The sequence below is a fragment of the Leuresthes tenuis genome, unplaced genomic scaffold (genome assembly GCF_036924035.1).
Source record: "Leuresthes tenuis unplaced genomic scaffold, fLeuTen1.0.hap1 SCAF_23, whole genome shotgun sequence".
Lineage (NCBI taxonomy): Eukaryota > Metazoa > Chordata > Actinopteri > Atheriniformes > Atherinopsidae > Leuresthes > Leuresthes tenuis.
The window spans coordinates 11,016,692-11,033,472 of NW_027325377.1; the positions used below are offsets into that span (position 1 = coordinate 11,016,692).

At 42.8% G+C, this 16,781-nt stretch overlaps 6 non-coding genes across 6 annotated transcripts; 4 read left to right on the forward strand and 2 right to left on the reverse strand.

The window, feature by feature from the left end:
* Positions 1-726: 726 nt before the first annotated feature.
* On the forward strand, positions 727-840 carry LOC140283512 (U5 spliceosomal RNA). The gene has a single exon (XR_011910111.1). It is a non-coding gene; the product is annotated as a U5 spliceosomal RNA (small nuclear RNA).
* Positions 841-1,148: 308 nt separating this feature from the next.
* On the forward strand, positions 1,149-1,332 carry LOC140283368 (U2 spliceosomal RNA). The gene has a single exon (XR_011910070.1). It is a non-coding gene; the product is annotated as a U2 spliceosomal RNA (small nuclear RNA).
* A 413-nt stretch (positions 1,333-1,745) lies between these two features.
* On the forward strand, positions 1,746-1,859 carry LOC140283490 (U5 spliceosomal RNA). Its single transcript, XR_011910090.1, has one exon. It is a non-coding gene; the product is annotated as a U5 spliceosomal RNA (small nuclear RNA).
* A 3,228-nt stretch (positions 1,860-5,087) lies between these two features.
* On the reverse strand, positions 5,088-5,271 carry LOC140283370 (U2 spliceosomal RNA). The gene has a single exon (XR_011910072.1). It is a non-coding gene; the product is annotated as a U2 spliceosomal RNA (small nuclear RNA).
* Positions 5,272-5,579: 308 nt separating this feature from the next.
* Positions 5,580-5,693, reverse strand: LOC140283494 (U5 spliceosomal RNA). The gene has a single exon (XR_011910094.1). It is a non-coding gene; the product is annotated as a U5 spliceosomal RNA (small nuclear RNA).
* Positions 5,694-13,817: 8,124 nt separating this feature from the next.
* LOC140283358 (U2 spliceosomal RNA) lies at positions 13,818-14,001 on the forward strand. Its single transcript, XR_011910061.1, has one exon. It is a non-coding gene; the product is annotated as a U2 spliceosomal RNA (small nuclear RNA).
* Positions 14,002-16,781: the final 2,780 nt, after the last annotated feature.

Here is a 16,781-nt window from a genome sequence, read left to right on the forward strand (position 1 = left end):
TGTCTCACGTATTAGATTATGCTTACGATACGAATGGGTTTATCAGTCACATCAGAATCCATACATACTGATCCTCCCGTAATAAAATGGTCGGATCTTATCAAACACACTTTGTTTCTTGTGACAATCAAGTCAGCGAAACAGCGTATACACGTCAAGACACTGAATCAAGTTTGCCACAAGAACTCATAAGTTTGGCAGTATTGCTCTGCCGTCAGCAATCATACACCCATTTTATTTTCGTGAGACATGTGCAGGCACCTGTTCATCTACTGTTCTATCACTATGAATTAGTTTATCTATTATCAATAAGGATACTTCTACAACTACTATCAAAGTATGTCCAGACTTCTTATGTTGTCAGTTGCTATATATGAATAAGTGGGTAGCTACTGACAAGCATTAAGCATGTCACACAGCCCAAATATATAACATTTCAGGACACACCACACAGTTAACAACCACAGTGAAGTGTCAAAGCCCAAACATGTAACATTCAACAGGACTCTTACACAACACATTCAAATCAAACAGGAGAATTGCTTGAAAGAAACGCGACACCGAATGAGCGGTCAGAACAAAGCCTCAATACGGTGTTCCCGTGGTGTTTTTGTTGCTGCCTTGTCGATTGCACAGGGGCAAGCGTTTCAACCAAGCAACGCTCACCATGGGGAAGGTGGCTATGGCAACTAGCCTGATGCCCTGCTCCCGCAGTGACGGATAATCGTACTCTGGTTTCTCTTCATAACATACAAGTCTTTCGCCTTTTACTAAAGACTTTCGTGGAGAGCAGCACTAATGAGTTGTTTCTATTTTTGGCAGGCTTTACCTTTGCGGGTGAAGCCCTTTCTGTCTGTGCAAAAGAAATCTTGTTACTGTGCAGAGTGACTTCTCTGAGTAGAGTCGCCTTACTTGTTGCGATTGTGCCGATGTTCGAAGCTGGAGTGCAAAGTTGTTGCTTGAATGGTGCTTGCTGGAGCATGCGGGAGTGCAAAGTTATACCATTTAAAAGGGCTGAAGAGTGCTCAGTGCAGCGGGTGGGCGGAGGTGCAACGTGACACTCTGGCCACCTATGGCCATAAAAAGAACACTGCTACAAGTGCGCATTGTGCCAGCAAGGGCCCTCGGACCTGAAACAGTGGACAGTTATCGCTTCTCGTTCTTTTGGCTAAGATCAAGTGTAGTATCTGTTCTTATCAGTTTAATATGTCCTCTATACGAGGACTACATATTAAATGGATTTTTAAGAATAGGAGTTGAAAAAGAAGCTTGCTCCGTTCACTCCAAGCATCGACCCAGTATTGCAGTGCCGCTGGGAACGGTGCGCTCTTCTCTGCTCTTGTGAAAAAGCAAACAGCGGTGCAGGATGGAAGTTTCAGGGAGCCCAAGATGAAACTTTCTTTTAATCTGCTGAGAAAAGAGAGTGAATGCGAAGTAGACTTTAACACAGCTCTGGGAGCGAGCCGAGTGTGGGCTAACCGGGAGAATTGCTTAAAAGAAACGCGACACCGAATGAGTGGTCAGAACAAAGCCTCAATACGGTGTTCCCGTGGTGTTTGAGGCTGCCTTGTCTTTTGCACAGAGTAAAAGACAAGGCAGCCATCGAATAGGGCCCGATTGTTCCTACTTGGTCAGCCGAGGAGCAAGGGGGGGGGGAGCAAGCGTCTCAACCAAGCAAAGCTCACCATGGGGAAGGTGGCTATGCCAACTAGCCTGATGCCCTGCTCCCGCAGTGACGGATAATCGTACTCTGGTTTCTCTTCATAACGTACAAGTCTTTCGCCTTTTACTAAAGATTTCCGTGGAGAGCAGCACTAATGAGTTGTTTCTATTTTTGGCAGGCTTTACCTTTGCGGGTGAAGCCCTTTCTGTCTGTGCAAAAGAAATCTTCTTACTGTGCAGAGTGACTTCTCTGAGTAGAGTCGCCTTACTTGTTGCGACTGTGCCGATGTTCGAAGCTGGAGTGCAAAGTTGTTGCTTGAATGGTGCTTGCTGGAGCGTGCGGGAGTGCAAAGTTATACCATTTAAAAGGGCTGAAGAGTGCTCAGTGCAGCGGGTGGGCGACACTCTGGCCACCTTGAAAACCGAGGTTACATCCACTACCAGGGGCAGCCCAAGTTCTGCCGCAAGTGTGGTGAGCATGGGCACCTGGTTGAGGCTTGTACCAAGGTGTTATGTGGGAAGAGCAGAGAAATTGGGCAAACTTTTGGAGAGTGTCCAAATGGCAGGAAATGTAATCTCTGTGGAGAATTAAATCACCTCTTCAGAGATTGCCCTTAATCTTTTGCCAACAAATTAAAGACGGTAAAGCCAGAGAAGGACCAAAGGTGGCAGTTGGTGAACAAAGTGAAGAGGTTGACCCAATAAATTCAAACTTCCCGCCAAAAGCTTGGATTGGAAGTGAGGAGCAAAAAGGGGAGGGGCCTGTAGAGGCCTCACCACTCAGTGTTGAAGTCTGTGAGAATTCACAGGCAGAGGGTGGAGCTACGCTAAATGAGGAGGAAGAGCAGACAGGTGAGTCTAGTGAAGATACTCACCTCCCCGAAGGTCAACAGCCGAAGAGGACGGCATCTGAGCCTCTGATTCCCCAGTGGTATCAGAGAAGAGGGGAAGGGTTAGGTCCCTTTCAGACAGTTCTTCAGTGGAAGAACCTAGAGTCTTCCCCTCCGACTCACCAAATGAGGTCTCCTTTTTAACTTCAGCTCTGCAATCAACCCCCAGGGACTCAAAGTTAAATGCAACATTGCGTCAGAGGCCAACACCGAGAGTCCGAAAAGGAAATATAGATCACCCTACTCACTTTTCACCTAAAGAAATGAAGGAAGAGCTAGTTTCCCAAGAAATAACCTGTGTGTAATTTGTTTTGATAACTTAGAAAAACGAAAATGACATACCTACTTTCCTTTATGCTTTTAATGGTTCTCACCTTCTCAACACTAAATGTGAGAAGTGTGAAATCAAAGACAAGAGCCCAGAGTATTTTATCCTTCTTAGACTCCATAAAATCAGATGTGTTTTTAATACAAGAATGTGGACTACCTTTTTTAAAAAACCATAGACAATGGGAGGAAATGTGGCCCCATTTATCGATATGGAGTGGCTCAAATCAAAATAAAAATGATGGTGTGGCCATTCTAATTAAAAATCCGCATGTTCTGGTGAAAGGTAGCACAGTGGTGAGAGACGGACGGGCACTTTTAGCACACTTGAATTTTATGGGGCAAGACTTTAACCTCTTAAATATTTATGGTTTCAATGGAAAAAATGAAAGGTATGACCTTTTAGAAGATATACAGCTTTACATGCTAGGGCAAGTACCTTTAGTTGTAGGAGGGGATTTTAACTGTATCTTGAGCAGGAAAGATAGAAAAAGAGCAGGGGTAGATTTTAAAGTGGATAAGACTTCGATTTTACTTCAGGGCATATGCAGGGATTTTAAGCTTACTGACTGTTTTAAAACCATGCATCCCAGAGAGGAGGGCTTCACCTGGTTTAGTCATGATGGCACCAGAGCCTCTCGCGTTGATTATTTCTTTACTAGAGATTGCCCACCCACTGATGTTAGATTAACCCCTGTTTTCTTTTCAGACCACCTTATGCTCTCCTGCACCCTTTCACCCCCTTCTGGTGTGACGGTAGGAAGTGGTCTGTGGAAACTCAACTGTTCCCTGTTGGAGGATGAAATCATAGTCAGTCAGTACAGGGAATGTTATAAAGAGTGGCAGACCCTTCAAGACCTCTACGAAACACATGCACAATGGTGGGAAATGGTGAAGGAAACGACCCAGACTTTTTTTAAACAGCAAGGTAAACGTAAAAAAAGGAAAGAGAATAGATGTATGATGGGACTACATAAACGCTTACAGCGCTACTTTAAACTAAATCAGTGTGGCATAGACTTTAAAGAAGAAATCAAAGATGTCAAAAAGGAAATGTCAGTTTTAGCAGAAATAAAGAGTAAAGGAATTTTTGTAAGAAGCAGGGAGCAGGAAATTGAGGAAGGTGAAAAAGAAAGAAAGTTATAAATAAAAAGGAGTGTAATCAAAATCTAAAAAGAGAAGATGGGTTTTTAACAAAATCCACACAAGAGATGATTGAAACTGTACATACCTTTTATAGTAACATGTACAAAGAGAAACCAGTGCACTTGGAAACATCGGCAGAAATCTTAAAATTCGTTGACAAAACCGTAAAAGAGAATGCACACTTGACACAGAATTTTACTGCTTTAGAGTTAAAAAAATGCCTAACAGGTTTTAAGAGAAGTTGAGCTCCGGGTTTAGACGGGCTTCCTGCAGAATTCTATCTGACCTATTGGGACCTTTTATCATCAGACATTTTAGATGTTTTTAAAGATTTTGAAAAACTCGACCGACTGCCTGACAGTTTTAGAGTGGGAATAGTGACTCTACTTTATAAAAAAAATGATAAGACTGACCTAAAGAATTGGAGGCCCATCACACTTTTAAACTTTGACTGTAAACTTTTTAGCAAGGTTTTAGCGACACGGATGTCCTCTGTTTTAGAGGAGGTAATTCACCCAGACCAAGCTTGTGCCATCTCAGGGAGACAACTCACCGACAGCCTCGTACTGATTCGAGACATCATTGATTACGCTAGAGACAGAAACACCCGGCTTGTCATCTTAAATTTAGACTTTGAAAAAGCATTTGATCGGGTCTCGCATCAATATCTCTTTCAGGTGTTGCAGCCATCGAAAAGGGCCCGATTGTTCCTACTTGGTGAGCTTTGCTTGGTTGAGACGCTTGCCCCCCCCCCCTGCTCCTCGGCTGACCAAGTAGAAACAATCTATTCGATGGCTGCCTTGTCTTTTACTCTGTGCAAAAGACAAGGCAGCCACAAACACCACGGGAACACCGTATTGAGGCTTTGTTCTGACCACTCATTCGGTGTCGCGTTTCTTTCAAGCAATTCTCCCGGTTAGCCCGCACTCGGCTCGCTCCCAGAGCCGTGTTAAACTCCACTTCGCATTCACTCTCTTTTCTCAGCAGATTAAAAGAAAGTTTCATCTTGGGCTCCCTGAAACTTCCATCCTGCACCGCTGTTTGCTTTTTCACAAGAGCAGAGGAGAGCGCACCGTTCCCATCGGCACTGCAGTACCGGGTCGAGGCTTGGAGTTAACGGAGCAAGCTTCTTTTTCAACTCCTATTCTTAAAAATCCATTTAATATGTTGTCCTCGTATAGAGAACATATTAAACTGATAAGAACAGATACTACACTTGATCTTAGCCAAAAGGCCGCGAAGCGATAACTGTCCACTGTTTCAGGTCCGAGGGCCCTTGCTGGCACAATGCGCACTTTTAGCAGTGTTCTTTTTATGGCCATAGGTGGCCAGAGTGTCACGTTGCACCTCCGCCCACCCGCTGCACTGAGCACTCTTCAGCCCTTTTAAATGGTATAACTTTGCACTCCCGCATGCTCCAGCAAGCACCATTCAAGCAACAACTTTGCACTCCAGCTTCGAACATCGGCACAGTCGCAACAAGTAAGGCGACTCTACTCAGAGAAGTCACTCTGCAAAGTAGCAAGATTTCTTTTGCACAGACAGAAAGGGCTTCACCCGCAAAGGTAAAGCCTGCCAATAATAGAAACAACTCATTAGTGCTGCTCTCCACGGAAGTCTTTAGTAAAAGGCGAAAGACTTGTATGTTATGAAGAGAAACCAGAGTACGATTATCCGTCACTGCGGGAGCAGGGCATCAGGCTAGTTGGTATAGCCACCTTCCCCATGGTGAGCGTTGCTTGGTTGAAACGCCCCCACCCCCCCCCCCCCCCCCCCCCCCTTGCTCCTCGGCTGACCAAGTAGGAACAATCGGGCGCTATTCGATGGCTGCCTTGTCTTTTACTCTATGCAAAAGACAAGGCAGCGACAAAAACACCACGAGAATCCCGTATTGAGGCTTTGTTCTGACCGCTCATTCGGTGTCGCGTTTCTTTCAAGCAATTCTCCCGGTTAGCCGACACTCGGCTCGCTCCCATAGCCGTGTTAAAGTCTACTTCGCATTCACTCTCTTTTCTCTGCAGACTCTTGGGATTTTATCTATAAAATGAATTCCTTCACTCAAACTATGTTAAAAGTGCTTTGTCGTTCATATTTACCATGTCTAGAAAGATTTAAACAAAAAAAACAACGTTGTACTTTGCAGTAAAAGAAAGAGCAAATCTAAAGTTTCAGGAATCCGAGAATAAGCTTACTTTCATGAGTGCTTCACGATTTCGGATTTTGCTATAAAATGAATTCCTTCACTCAAACTAAATTAAAACTGCTAAACCGCTAATCTGTTACATGTAAGGCAGATGTCAAATTCACCGAAATAGGATCTAAGGGTATTCGGCCAATCGAGCTGTAGCAGCTTCGGTAAAAGAGTATAAGTTGAAGAGTTTGTGAATAAAGGTGTGTGCACACATAGTGAGCTGTAGGAAAATAGGCAGGGAGCAATGCCGGCTGGGGTATATGTTCTTGTATGTTGTCTGACTGTTTGATTTGAATGTGTTGTGTAAGTGTCCTGTTGAATGTTTGGGCTTTGACACTTCACTGTGGTTGTTAACTGTGTGGTGTGTCCTGAAATGTTATATGTTTGGGCTGTGTGACATGCTTAATGCTTGTCAGTAGCTACCCACTTATTCATATATAGCAACTGACAACATAAGAAGTCTGGACATACTTTGATAGTAGTTGTAGAAGTATCCTTATTGATAATAGATAAACTAATTCATAGTGATAGAACAGTAGATGAACAGGTGCCTGCACATGTCTCACGAAAATAAAATGGGTGTATGATTGCTGACGGCAGAGCAATACTGCCAAACTTATGAGTTCTTGTGGCAAACTTGATTCAGTGTCTTGACGTGTATACGCTGTTTCGCTGACTTGATTGTCACAAGAAACAAAGTGTGTTTGATAAGATCCGACCATTTTATTACGGGAGGATCAGTATGTATGGATTCTGATGTGACTGATAAACCCATTTGTATCTTAAGCATAATCTAATACGTGAGACAACGCCCTGGCACACAATCAAAAAAAAAAAGAGAGAGCGGTTTTGTGTCCCCACAGTCCATAATGTAGAAAAGAGAGAAAAAAGCCTTTCTGATTTGGTGTGTGTGCTCATAGTGCAGAGTGTAGAGAAAAGAAAGCCGTTTTGGTGTCACGGGTGTTGTGACTTACACACACACATTTCTAAATTGAGAAAGGAAATTATTTTAGAGGAAGCACTAGAGTTTAGATCCCACATTTGTTGATAGGCATTCATTTATTTCTTCACTTCTGATGAAGTTTCAACAATAAACAACAAACTTTGTATTATGATAAAGAACCAGACTCATTCTTCAGGAATCCGAAAATAAGCTCTATTTTATGAGTTATGCACGATTCGGATTCTCCTATAAAACGAATTCATTAACTCAAACCAAGTTAAGACTGCTTTGTCCTTCATATTTATTCATGTCTAATCAAGTTTCAACGATAAACAACGTTGTACTTTGTAGAATGAGAAAGAACTTCTTCAGCAATAAGCATCTCTCGACATATGACGAAGTACAGATTTTGCTATAAAATTAATTCCTTCTATCAGCCTGACTTAAAACTGTTTGTCCTCCTTATTTATCCACTTCAAATTAAGTTTCAACAAATAAAAAGATGTTGTAGTTTGAGAAAGTACAACTTAATCTTCAGCAATCAGTATAAAAAGAGGTGCAAATGCCAACCATACATACCTAAAAGGTGGAGCGGAAGTATTCAGCTGCAAGTAGGTGTGAATGTTCGACCATAATTTGTAAAAAGCGGGTAAGAAAAGGTTCGAATGCCCGACTATATATTAACAAAAGCGGGAGGAGAGGTCTTCGGATGAGAGTGGGTGAGAATTTCCAACCATAATCTATAAAATACGGTGAAAAAAAATATGTGAATGCCTCATAGAACACTAAAAGCGGAAGTGTTCGGCTGCAAGAAGGTGTGAATGTCCGACTATATTTGGTGAAAAGCAGGTGAAGCAAGGTCTGAATGCCCAACCTTACATCATCAAAAGCGAGATCAGAGGTGTTTGGCTGCAAGAAGGCCATAGTTTTCCAAAAGCGGGTAAGGTGCGAATGTCCGACTAAATATCAACAAAAGTGGGGGCGGAGGTCTTCGGATGCAAGTGGGTGTGAATATCCCACCATACAAGTATGGTGGAGAGGAAGCTGTGAATGGCCGACCATAGTAAAAGGCGGGTGAGAGAAGGTGCGAATGTCAAACCATACATAATCAAAACAGGGAGCGGAGGTGTTCTGCTGTAAGAAGGTGTGAATGTCCAAACATAGTTGGTAAAAAGCGGGTAAGAAAAGGTTAAAATACCCGACTGTACACAATCAATAGCGGGAGCGGAGTTGTTCGGCTACTAAAAGGTGTGAAAGTCCGACCATGGTTTGTAAAGAGCGGGTAAGAAAAGGTGCGAATGCCCGACAATGTATGATCAAAAGAGGGAGTGGAGGTTTTCGGCTGCAAGAAGGTCTGAATGTCCAACCATAATTTGTAAAAACCGGGGAAAAAAAGGCTCGAAAGCCCGACTATACACATTCAAAAGTGGGAGCGGAGGTGTTCAGCTGCAAGACGGTCTGAATTTCCATCAATAATTGCTAGAAAACATGAAAGAAAATCTTCGAATATCAAACTGCACATGATCATAAGCGGGAGAGGAGGTGTTCAGCTGCAAGAAGGTGTGAATGTCTACCCATAATTACTGAAAAATGGGTAAGAAAAGGTGCGAATGCCTAACCATACATCATCAAAAGAGGGAGCGGAGGTGTTCCGCTGTAAGACGGTGTGAATGTCCGACCATAGATGGTAAAAAGCGGGTAAGAAAAGGTTAAATTACCCGACTGTACACAATCAAAAGAGGGAGCGGAGTTGTTCAGCTAAGAGAAGGTGTGAAAGTCCGACCTTGGTTTGTAAAAAGCGGGTAAGAAAAGGTTCGTATGCCCGAATATACACCATCAAAAGCGGAAGCGGAGGTGTTCGGCTGCAAGATATTGTGAACGTCCGACCAAAGTTTGTAAAAAGCAGTTAAGAAAAGGTTCGAATATCTAACCAAACATAATCAAAAGCGGGAGCAGAGCTGTTCGACTGGAAGTAGGAGTGAATGTCAGATCATAATTTGCAAAAAGCTGATGAGAAAAGGTGAGAATGCCCGACTATACACCATCAAATGCGGTAGCGGAGTTGTTCGGCTGTGAGTAGGTGTGAATCTCCAACCATAATTGCTGAAAAATGTGTTAGAAAAGGTAAAAATGCCGGTCCATACATAATCAAAATCGGGAGAGGTGGTGTTCAGCTGCAAGAAGGTCTAAATGTCCATCAATAATTGCTAGAAAACATGAAAGAAAATTTTCGAAAATCAAACCACACATGATCATAAGTGGGAGAGGAGGTGTTCAGCTGCAAGAAGGTGTGAATGTCCACCCATAATACCTGAAAAATGGGTAAAAAAAAGGTGCGAATGCCCAACCATACATCATCAAAAGCAGGAGTGCATGTGTTCGGCTACAAGAAGGTGTGAACGTCCAACCAAAGTTTGTAAAAAGCAGTTAAGAAAAGGTTCGAATATCCAACCATACATAATCAAAAGCGGGAGCAGAGCTGTTCGACTGCAAGTAGGTGTGAATGTCAGATCATAATTTGCAAAAAGCTGATGAGAAAGGGTGAGAATGCCCAACTATACACCATCAAATGCGGGAGCGGAGTTGTTTGGCTGTGAGTAGGTGTGAATCTCCGACCATAATTGCTGAAAAATGTGTTAGAAAAGGTAAGAATGCCGGTCCATACATCATCAAAAGCGAGAGAGGTTGTGTTCGGCTGCAAGTAGGTGTGAATGTCCAGCCATAATTACTCACAAACGGTTAAGAAAAGGTAGTATTGCCAGACCATATATGATCAAAACAGGGAGCGGAGGTGGTTCAGCTGCAAGAAGGTTTGAATGTCCGAATAAAGTTCAAATATATTAACAAAAGCGGGAGGAGAGGTCTTCGGATGAGAGTGGTTGAAAATTTCCAACCATATTGTATAAAATGCGGTGAAAAAAAGGTGTGATAGAACACTAAAAGGTGGAGCGGAAGTGTTCGGCTGCTTTAAGGTGTGAATGTCCAACTATATTTGGTGAAAAAGCAGGTGAAGCAAGGTCTGAATGCCCAACCTTACATCATCAAAAGCGAGATCAGAGGTGTTTGGCTGCAAGAAGGCCATAGTTTGCCAAAAGCGGGTAAGGTGCGAATGTCCGACTAAATATCAACAAAATTTGGGGCGGAGGTCTTCGGATGCAAGTGGGTGTGAATGTCCGACTATATTTGGTGAAAAGCAGGTGAAGCAAGGTCTGAATGCCCAACCTTACATCATCAAAAGCGAGATCAGAGGTGTTTGGCTGCAAAAAGGCCATAGTTTGCCAAAAGCGGGTAAGGTGCGAATGACCGACTAAATATCAACAAAAGTGGGGGCAGAGGTCTTCGGATGCAAGTGGGTGTGATTATCCCACCATACAAGTATGGTGGAGAGGAAGCTGTGAATGGCCGACCATAGTAAAAGGCGGGTGAGAGAAGGTGCGAATGTCAAACCATACATAATCAAAACAGGGAGCGGAGGTGTTCCGCTGTAAGACGGTGTGAATGTCCGACCATAGATGGTAAAAAGCGGGTAAGAAAAGGTTAAATTACCCGACTGTACACAATCAAAAGAGGGAGCGGAGTTGTTCAGCTAAGAGAAGGTGTGAAAGTCCGACCTTGGTTTGTAAAAAGCGGGTAAGAAAAGGTTCGTATGCCCGAATATACACCATCAAAAGAGGAAGCGGAGGTGTTCGGCTGCAAGATATTGTGAACGTCCGACCAAAGTTTGTAAAAAGCAGTTAAGAAAAGGTTCGAATATCTAACCAAACATAATCAAAAGCGGGAGCAGAGCTGTTCGACTGGAAGTAGGTGTGAATGTCAGATCATAATTTGCAAAAAGCTGATGAGAAAGGGTGAGAATGCCCGACTATACACCATCAAATGCGGTAGCGGAGTTGTTCGGCTGTGAATAGGTGTGAATCTCCAACCATAATTGCTGAAAAATGTGTTAGAAAAGGTAAAAATGCCGGTCCATACATAATCAAAATCGGGAGAGGTGGTGTTCAGCTGTAAGAAGGTCTAAATGTCCATCAATAATTGCTAGAAAACATGAAAGAAAATTTTCGAAAATCAAACCACACATGATCATAAGTGGGAGAGGAGGTGTTCAGCTGCAAGAAGGTGTGAATGTCCACCCATAATACCTGAAAAATGGGTAAAAAAAAGGTGCGAATGCCCAACCATACATCATCAAAAGCAGGAGTGCATGTGTTCGGCTACAAGAAGGTGTGAACGTCCGACCAAAGTTTGTAAAAAGCAGTTAAGAAAAGGTTCGAATATCCAACCATACATAATCAAAAGCGGGAGCAGAGCTGTTCGACTGCAAGTAGGTGTGAATGTCAGATCATAATTTGCAAAAAGCTGATGAGAAAGGGTGAGAATGCCCGACTATACACCATCAAATGCGGTAGCGGAGTTGTTCGGCTGTGAGTAGGTGTGAATCTCCAACCATAATTGCTGAAAAATGTGTTAGAAAAGGTAAAAATGCCGGTCCATACATAATCAAAATCGGGAGAGGTGGTGTTCAGCTGCAAGAAGGTCTAAATGTCCATCAATAATTGCTAGAAAACATGAAAGAAAATTTTCGAAAATCAAACCACACATGATCATAAGTGGGAGAGGAGGTGTTCAGCTGCAAGAAGGTGTGAATGTCCACCCATAATACCTGAAAAATGGGTAAAAAAAAAGGTGCGAATGCCCAACCATACATCATCAAAAGCAGGAGTGCATGTTTTCGGCTACAAGAAGGTGTGAACGTCCAACCAAAGTTTGTAAAAAGCAGTTAAGAAAAGGTTCGAATATCCAACCATACATAATCAAAAGCGGGAGCAGAGCTGTTCGACTGCAAGTAGGTGTGAATGTCATATCATAATTTGCAAAAAGCTGATGAGAAAGGGTGAGAATGCCCGACTATACACCATCAAATGCGGGAGCGGAGTTGTTCGGCTGTGAGTAGGTGTGAATCTCCGACCATAATTGCTGAAAAATGTGTTAGAAAAGGTAAAAATGCCGGTCCATACATCATCAAAAGCGAGAGAGGTTGTGTTCGGCTGCAAGTAGGTGTGAATGTCCAACCATAATTACTCACAAACGGGTAAGAAAAGGTAGTATTGCCAGACCATATATGATCAAAACAGGGAGCGGAGGTGGTTCAGCTGCAAGAAGGTTTGAATGTCCGACTAAAGTTCAAATATATTAACAAAAGCGGGAGGAGAGGTCTTCGGATGAGAGTGGTTGAAAATTTCCAACCATAATGTATAAAATGCGGTGAAAAAAAGGTGTGATAGAACACTAAAAGGTGGAGCGGAAGTGTTCGGCTGCTTTAAGGTGTGAATGTCCGACTATATTTGGTGAAAAAGCAGGTGAAGCAAGGTCTGAATGCCCAACCTTACATCATCAAAAGCGAGATCAGAGGTGTTTGGCTGCAAGAAGGCCATAGTTTGCCAAAAGCAGGTAAGGTGCGAATGTCCGACTAAATATCAACAAAATTTGGGGCGGAGGTCTTCGGATGCAAGTGGGTGTGAATATCCCACCATACAAGTATGGTGGAGAGGAAGCTGTGAATAGCCGACCATAGTTTGGAAAAAGCGGGTAAGAAAAGGTTTGAATGCCCGAACATACACCATCAAAAGAGGGAGCGGAGGTGTTCCGCTGTACGAAGGTGTGAATGTCCGACCATACTTGTTAAAAAGCGGGTAAGAAAAGGTTAAAATACCCGACTGTACACAATCAATAGCGGGAGCGGATGTGTTCGGCTACAAGAAGGTGTGACAGTCCGACCATGGTTTGTAAAAAGCGGGTAAGAAAAGGTGCGAATGTCCGACAATGTATGATCAAAAGAGAGAGCGGAGGTTTTCGGATACACGAAGGTTTGAATGTCCTACCATAGTTTGTAAATAGCGGGTAAGAAAAGGTTTGAATGCCCGACTATACACCATAAAAAGCGGGAGCGGAGGTGTTCCGCTGTAAGACGGTGTGAATGTCCGACCATAGTTGGTAAAAAGCGGGTAAGAAAAGGTTAAAATACCCGAATGTACACAATCAATAGCGGGAGCGGAAGTGTTCGGCTACAAGAAGGTGTGAAGAAGATGCAGTAGAAGAAGTTGAAATCCATCTACACATTGATAAATATGAAGGACAAAGCAGTTCCCACTTGCCCATAAGAAAATAAGCTTATTCTCGGATTCCTGATCCTTCAGTGTTGCTCTTTCTTCTACTGCAAAATACAATGTTGTTCTTTGTTGAAGTCGATCTAGACATTGATAAATATGAAGGAAAAAGCAGTTTTAACTTGGTTTGAGTGAATGAATTCATTTTATACATAAAATCCGAAATCGTGCAGAACTCATGAAAATAAGCTTATTCTCGGATTTCAAAAGAAATCTTGTTTCTGTGCAGAGTGACTTCTCTGAGTAGAGTCGCCTTACTTGTTGCGATTGTGCCGATGTTCGAAGCTGGAGTGCAAAGTTGTTGCTTGAATGGTGCTTGCTGGAGCATGCGGGAGTGCAAAGTTATACCATTTAAAAGGGCTGAAGAGTGCTCAGTGCAGCGGGTGGGCGGAGGTGCAACGTGACACTCTGGCCACCTATGGCCATAAAAAGAACACTGCTACAAGTGCGCATTGTGCCAGCAAGGGCCCTCGGACCTTAAACAGTGGACAGTTATCGCTTCTCGGCCTTTTGGCTAAGATCAAGTGTAGTATCTGTTCTTATCAGTTTAATATGTCCTCTATACGAGGACTACATATCAAATGGATTTTTAAGAATAGGAGTTGAAAAAGAAGCTTGCTCCGTTCACTCCAAGCATCGACCCAGTACTGCAGTGCTGCTGGGAACAGTGCGCTCTTCTCTGCTCTTGTGAAAAAGCAAACAGCGGTGCAGGATGGAAGTTTAGGTAGCCCAAGATGAAACTTTCTTTTAATCTGCTGAGAAAAGAGAGTGAATGCGAAGTAGACTTTAACACAGCTCTGGGAGCGAGCCGAGTGTGGGCTAACCGGGAGAATTGCTTGAAAGAAACGCGACACCGAATGAGTGGTCAGAACAAAGCCTCAATACGGTGTTCCCGTGGTGTTTGTGGCTGCCTTGTCTTTTGCACAGAGTAAAAGACAAGGCAGCCATCGAATAGGGCCCGATTGTTCCTACTTGGTCAGCCGAGGAGCAAGGGGGGGGAGCAAGCGTCTCAACCAAGCAAATCTCACCAAGTAGGAACAATCGGGCCCTATTCGATGGCTGCAACACCTGAAAGAGATATTGATGCGAGACCCGATCAAAAGCTTTTTCAAAGTCTAAATTTAAGATGACAAGCCGGGTGTTTCTGTCTCTAGCGTAATCAATGATGTCTCGAATCAGTACGAGGCTGTCGGTGAGTTGTCTCTCTGAGATGGCACAAGCCTGGTCTGGGTGAATTACCTCCTCTAAAACAGAGGATATCCGTGTCGTTAAAACCTTGCTAAAAAGTTTACAGTCAAAGTTTAAAAGTGTGATGGGCCTCCAATTCTTTAGGTCAGTCTTATCATTTTTATCAGAAGTGAAGAAATAAATGAATGCCTATCAACAAATGTGGGATCTAAACTCTAGTGCTTCCTCTAAAATAATTTCCTTTCTCAATTTAGAAATGTGTGTGTGTAAGTCACAACACCCGTGACACCAAAACGGCTTTCTTTTCTCTACACTCTGCACTATGAGCACACACACCAAATCAGAAAGGCTTTTTTCTCTCTTTTCTACATTATGGACTGTGGGGACACAAAACCGCTCTCTCTTTTTTTTTTATTGTGTGCCAGGGCGTTGTCTCACGTATTAGATTGTGCTTAAGATACGAATGGGTTTATCAGTCACATCAAAATCCATACATACTGATCCTCCCGTAATAAAATGGTCGGATCTTATCAAACACACTTTGTTTCTTGTGACAATCAAGTCAGCGAAACAGCGTATACACGTCAAGACACTGAATCAAGTTTGCCACAAGAACTCATAAGTTTGGCAGTATTGCTCTGCCGTCAGCAATCATACATCCATTTTATTTTCGTGAGACATGTGCAGGCAACTGTTCATCTACTGTTCTATCACTATGAATTAGTTTATCTATTATCAATAAGGATACTTCTACAACTACTCTATCAACGTATGTCCGGACTTCTTACGTTAGCAGTTTTAATTTAGTTTGAGTGAAGGAATTCATTTTATAGCAAAATCCGAAATCGTGAAGAACTCATGAAAGTAAGCTTATTCTCGGATTCCTGAAACTTTAGATTTGCTATTTCTTTTACTGCAAAGTACAACGTTGGTTTTTTTGTTTAAATCTTTCAAGACATGGTAAATATGAAGGACAAAGCAGTTTTAACATAGTTTGAGTGAAGGAATTAATTTTATTGATAAAATCCCAAGAGTCTGCTGAGAAAAGAGAGTGAATGCGAAGTAGACTTTAACACGGCTCTGGGAGCGAGCCGAGTGCGGGCTAACCGGGAGAATTGCTTGAAAGAAACGCGACACCGAATGAGCGGTCAGAACAAAGCCTCAATACGGTTTTCCCGTGGTGTTTTTGTTGCTGCCTTGTCTTTTGCACAGAGTAAAAGACAAGGCAGCCATCGAATAGGGCCCGATTGTTCCTACTTGGTCAGCCGAGGAGCAAGGGGGGGGAGCAAGCGTCTCAACCAAGCAAATCTCACCAAGTAGGAACAATCGGGCCCTATTCGATGGCTGCAACACCTGAAAGAGATATTGATGCGAGACCCGATCAAAAGCTTTTTCAAAGTCTAAATTTAAGATGACAAGCCGGGTGTTTCTGTCTCTAGCGTAATCAATGATGTCTCGAATCAGTACGAGGCTGTCGGTGAGTTGTCTCTCTGAGATGGCACAAGCCTGGTCTGGGTGAATTACCTCCTCTAAAACAGAGGATATCCGTGTCGTTAAAACCTTGCTAAAAAGTTTACAGTCAAAGTTTAAAAGTGTGATGGGCCTCCAATTCTTTAGGTCAGTCTTATCATTTTTATCAGAAGTGAAGAAATAAATGAATGCCTATCAACAAATGTGGGATCTAAACTCTAGTGCTTCCTCTAAGATAATTTCCTTTCTCAATTTAGAAATGTGTGTGTGTAAGTCACAACACCCGTGACACCAAAACGGCTTTCTTTTCTCTACACTCTGCACTATGAGCACACACACCAAATCAGAAAGGCTTTTTTCTCTCTTTTCTACATTATGGACTGTGGGGACACAAAACCGCTCTCTCTTTTTTTTTTATTGTGTGCCAGGGCGTTGTCTCACGTATTAGATTGTGCTTAAGATACGAATGGGTTTATCAGTCACATCAAAATCCATACATACTGATCCTCCCGTAATAAAATGGTCGGATCTTATCAAACACACTTTGTTTCTTGTGACAATCAAGTCAGCGAAACAGCGTATACACGTCAAGACACTGAATCAAGTTTGCCACAAGAACTCATAAGTTTGGCAGTATTGCTCTGCCGTCAGCAATCATACATCCATTTTATTTTCGTGAGACATGTGCAGGCAACTGTTCATCTACTGTTCTATCACTATGAATTAGTTTATCTATTATCAATAAGGATACTTCTACAACTACTCTATCAACGTATGTCCGGACTTCTTACGTTAGCAGT